Below are 6,000 nucleotides of genomic sequence, written 5' to 3'. Positions count from 1 at the left end.
CTTGTGGCAGGGTCATAATACTGCATATCTGCTTGCGGTAAGCTGCAAATCATCTGGCAGCAAAGTCCTTCGAAACCATTGGTCTCTCTGGCAGTTTGTCGCTGGTCTCTCTGGCGACATGTCGCTGGTCTCGCTGGCGACATAAACCCTCAGGATAATGAATTGCCAACGTATATGCCCCCATTGGCAGGGTCCTTTACATAGTCAGGTTGTCAATTCATCATGTTTCTTATATTATAATTCTTCATAAATCATAATTTATATTCTAATTTCGATAATAAAATATATAAATATGTAGTAGCGAAATCAATCAATATAATGCATCATAAAATCAATATGTTCAATCATGCTTCATCATAACATTTCAAATAAGATATTTTCATAACAAAATATCATTCATTCAATTTATGCATCGTTTCACAAATCATGTCAGAAAAATATATTATAATTTATTGATAAATCTAAAAAAAATGAAACATTACTTACTTCGAACGCATTCCAATAAATCCACATAATTTTATAAATTTTTTTCCAAAAATTTTGTTCATAGATCATATCGCGATATCCCATGATCAAACATCCACAATCCTATACAGAATCAATTTCAATAATTAGAAAGAATACGAATACTATATTTTAATGGTTTAGATTGGGTCCGATCATCTAATTTTATCTAATTAAAATCTAATTAGGACCTAAACGATCCAAAGTTTGACTATCAGATCAAGTCAAATTCGAAGTGATAGGACCAAGGTTTCTTCATCGATTTCATAAAATCAAGTGGAGAGAGAAAATCAGATGAGAGAGAATTCATGAGGTACAATTCGAATTGATCAGGTGACACAATCCAACATTACGATGGGTCCAATATCTCGATTGGTGAAATCAACGTGATCAAATCAAGTCATGGCTAGATCGGAATTATGGATGATCAAATCTAAAGATTCATGGTCTGATTAAGGTGGGTGCCAGTATGCTGTCTGACAATCATGGATCAGGATTCTTCATTAGAATCAGAACAGGACTATTAAAAGAAATTTCTTCATTCACTAATCTTTTTAGAGAGAGAATCAATCAAGAGAGAGAATATTTTAGAGAGAGAAAATTTTAGAGAGAGAAAACTCATCTTGAACTCCTCAGACGATATGATTCAATAAATTCGATCGATCAGATCAAATCATGCTAAGATTATCATGTAGATAATTTAATAAAATTATAAAAATTAAAATCTTAAAAATACCTAATCTGATCAAAGTGGATATCGGTGTACCGTCCGACGATCACAGATCAAAAATCCATCACTAGGATCATTTAAATTCATCATCATTCTTCTCAAAATTTTAGAAATCTTAGGAGAGAGAAATAATCTAGAGGAAGAATTTTAGAGAGAGAAAGTAGAGAGAGAAAGTCCAATTCTAGAGAGAGAAAATACTAATTCAGGCTGAAGAGAGAGAAACTCTCTTTTTCATATTTTATTATTTATATCATTATTTATTAATTAATTTCATAATTTTTTTTTCCTTTCTTCTTTTCTTTCTCTCTTTCTTTCTCTTTTTTTTTCACGAAAGAGAGAGGAGAAAAAATCCTATTTATTATTATTATATTATTATTATATTATTTTTTTTCTTTTTCTTTTCTTTTCCTTCTTTTTCTTTTCTTTTCCTTCTTCTTCTTCTTTCTTCTTCTTTTCTTTTCCCATGGGCTTGTTTTTGGTCGAAACAGGGGATCTTTGATCCCCTCATTGGTTGGCCGGCCGACGGCGCAGCCGGCACGGGGATGGTCGGCGGCCGAAGGAGAGATGATCCGACGGCAAGAGGAGATCAAACCGGTGGTCGACGGTGACCACCGGCATCGGAATCAAAGGAAAACGGTCAAAAAATGAAGGTTACTTCCGCAACAAAATCTGGCGACTCCGGTCGTCGACGAGCATGCACATCAGCACGGGAAAGAAGGGGGAGAAGAGAGGAAGGGGAGGAGGCTTACCTCCGTTGCCGGCGAAGCTTTTCCGATGAGAAATTAGATGGCACAGTGACAGATCTCCGTGAGGAATTTTCGACGATTGCCGTCGTTTTGCCCCGAGATTTCTCGATGAGAGGAGAGAGGAGGGTTCTCCTCCTTAAATAGAGCTGGAGGGAGCTCATCTCCGACTCCGATTGGGAGCTGACGAGAGGAGGAAGAAGACTCCCTTTGGGAGTCTTCTCCTCTATTTTTTTTTTTTTTTTTGTGGGCTTTGTTACGTGGGCTGGGATTCTCACTCGGGTTGGGCCATCACATTCTTCCCCTCTAAAAGAAATTTCGTCCTCAAAATTTTCTTGCTTGAGTCTTCATAGTTTCTTACTTGAATCTCATCCATAAATATTTTAATATTCTAATTCTTGATATAAATTCATTCTTAAATTATTTCATAAGGAAAAAGTCAATACATTAATTTCGATCTGAAACGGAACCATTCATTTTCTTATTTATCAAGATCAACATCTCAAAGATTTTCAATATTTTAAGATTTCAAAATTATGATCTCATTTTCTGTAAAATAATGTTCAATATCTCATGACTCAAGTCAAATCTATCTCTTGTAAATAGAAGAAGGTCAATGTCTCTATTCTTGCATAAGAACTTCATTCATCATCATTCATTTATTTATTTATTTATTTTAAAATATTAACCACTCTTAATTTCAACCCATCATAAGATAGGAAAATATACTTCTATGAATCATATGATGACATCCCAATCAATCAAAATTCAAAAATATTTTCTCTTATCCGTACTTTCAAAGGTTGAAGATTTATCATTTCAATCTCATTCTCGAACTTTTGATATTTTATTCTCGATACAACTTCATCATTAAGTCATTTCATAAAGATCAATATCACCATTGTTGATTAAATCAATATTACTATTTTTAGTTATCGAAATTTTTTTACTCAAACTCTTAAATATTCTAATTCTTGAAGCAAATTTTATCATTAAGTCATTCCATAATAAAAATTAATAACTCAAAAATTGATCTAAATCAAAACTATATTTTTCTTATAATCAAAATCAATGTCTCTATTCTAAGTAAGTACATCAATTTTCTTTATCTAAACATTAACAACTCTTAATTAATCGATTCATTATCAAATTAAATTATAAATAACTCCAATCCATCTTTTGTAGAATAATTATCAATATCAATAGATAACCTCAATCTTTTCTATTTAGTCAGAGAAATAATAATAATCAAAAGAGTCCAAACTTCAAATTTTATTATACCCTGGAGATAAATATTTGAGTATAATAATCTAAGATCGAAATCATTATTCGATAAACAATCTCAAATTCTTTCTAATAAATAGAGAATTATAAAATTTAATTCTAGGATAGAAAAAATTTATCTCTAAATATTCTAAATCTAAAATCAAAAATTAAAGGTCCACTCATCCTAGAATTAGGATGCTAATTATTTTTGTAGCATAGTAGGTGGAAGCTCTACTTTTGAAAATCACATTAGGGATATCCAAAAATAATTCAAAATTTTAAAATATTATTCTTTCTAATATCAATAAATTTTTTGTATCAAACCATATCATCTATCATAATTCTTTAACTCAAAGGGTCAACATTCCTGACTTACTCAAAGTAGTCTAGATTACCATGCTTCCGCTGCGCACTATGATCTAACAATCAAAATTTCTTAGGTTCACCAAAAAAAATTTGATCAAATTATTTTTTTATCCTAAAATTTCAAATTTCAATTGAAATCAAAGATTAACTTTCGATTCTCATTCATACCTTTACTGATGTACAATAATCTTGATTAACCCTTGAGTCCAATATCATATTTAAACCATCATATAGATTTACTATAATCAATATGAATCAAATCTTAATTCTCATATCAATTCAATTCGATAATTTTCAAACAAAAATCCTTATAAGTCAAATTAATGAAGAAAAAAATTTTTTGATGCTCCACCAAATTTGGACATAATCAGAATATATAAGAATTTCAAATCATTATTTTTTTTTCTAAAATTTTTATCATCAGGATCTTCAATATCTATCAAATATCCTTTCATAACAATCATACAAGCTTCAAAAAAATCAAATCTCTATTTAATAGTAGATTTAATTAGGGATCTCGTTAACAAAAGCAAGGAAAACTCCATATCAATTCTTAAATCCAAAATTTTTAAATTATAAATTCACATGGATCCCTTAATCTGAAATAAATATAAATTAGATCTTTTATCTTAATCTAAAGATATCAATTTTTCATTAACAACCTCAACAATAATATAAGAAAATCTCTTGATCAACTTAGATACGAAATCTTTAAATTAAAATTTCATACACATCATGTAGTCTCCAAGAGACATAATAAGATCCATTATTTAGATCTAAGGATGATGATTAAAGATTCCATTACGATGAATATTCTATAATCTCATAATCGATTTCATCAATAAGAAATAGATTTCTTTGCAATATCTTCAAATATGCATTCATCCTAATATGCCACTTTATATATAATCCACGTACCAAATTCAATTACGATAAATATTCCAATCAAGCATCATAAAAAAATTTTCTTAATCCATCCTGGAATAATATTTTATCGTCAAATCTTTATCTTGCCAATAATAATCAACTTCTCAACTAGAAGTAATATCATAGTATTATTCTCACATCGAATTTGAACTTACGATTCACTTGAATAACCAATGATCAAATTAATAACCATAATGCACAATAAAATTTTATGTCAATCCTTTTGTGATTACTTTCGATCAAGATCTAACTAATCATATCATGATCTATAGATTATCCATCATATTTCAAACTCTAAATGTCATAATCTCTTGCGATCCTTTTATACATAATCTTAATGTTTAATCAAAATTTTTAAATATTTCTTCCACTACAATCATCAAAGATCTACACTATAATGTCCCTGGTGTCTATCCACTTACACCCATTCTATATCTGATTCTATGTTTCATAATTCATCCACTTATGCTCTGATACCACTATAATTGTCACACCCCCGACCCGAGATTATGAATCGAGGGTCATGGCAACCACCGCATACTCATAGAAAACTCTTCCTATAAGCATGCAAGGCATCTTATCATGTTATCTTAAAACAACAGCGGAATAATTAGTCAATAATTTAAATCCAAAATATAACGACCTAAATTTCTTCTTTAATATCTCAATAAATTCAACAATGATTCATGGGCTTTACATCTAATTCAATAAGTCTTTCAACCTAAAATAAAAGTATGAAGATTCTACTTCTGATCTCTCTTCTTTTCATATCTTGTATCATCTTAATTCCTCAACATCTTTAAAAATAGTAAAATAAGAGGTAATGAGCTAGACAGTCCAGTAAGCAATAATCACTTTTCAACAGATTTCATCAGGCATTTAACCCACTCCCTGGTAGCGCACCCACGTTGCTGGGTAGTTGGCCGAACCGCCCAACCAACTACAACTGCGAGTCCCAGTCTGCCACGCCCCGGCGTTGCAAGGAACCGCCAGCAACCGCAGCCTGGCGTGCACACGTGCCGATCGCGCGCACATCCGACTTGCGCGCGCACGCCTCCGCTTTCTGCGTGTGCACGTCTCCTGCGCACGTCGCCCGCACCGTGCCGCAGCTGGACTCCGCTATTTTCGTGCACACTCCGCTTTCTGCGTGCACACGTCTCCTGCGCACGTCGCCCGTGCCGTGCCGCAGCTGGACTCCGCTATTTCCGTGCGCACTCCGCTTTCATCCTGGGTATTGAGTTCTTTGTGCAAGCGAAGGCAGCTTTGCTGCCGCACCTGGGTGGGCTCATGTTGCTGCACGAAGAATACCTTTGCTTCATCTCGTGTGTGACTAACCCTCCAGCAAGGAATGGAGGAACATCTGGTGCGATGTTGTCAGCCTTGCAGGTAAAGCATGAGCTGAGACGAGGTGAAGCTACCTTCCTGGTGTCCTTGGTGGAAAGGAAGGATGGAGTCATAGCGGAA

Source organism: Elaeis guineensis, chromosome 5, assembly GCF_000442705.2.
Source record: "Elaeis guineensis isolate ETL-2024a chromosome 5, EG11, whole genome shotgun sequence".
Lineage (NCBI taxonomy): Eukaryota > Viridiplantae > Streptophyta > Magnoliopsida > Arecales > Arecaceae > Elaeis > Elaeis guineensis.
This window is presented reverse-complemented; position numbering follows the sequence as displayed.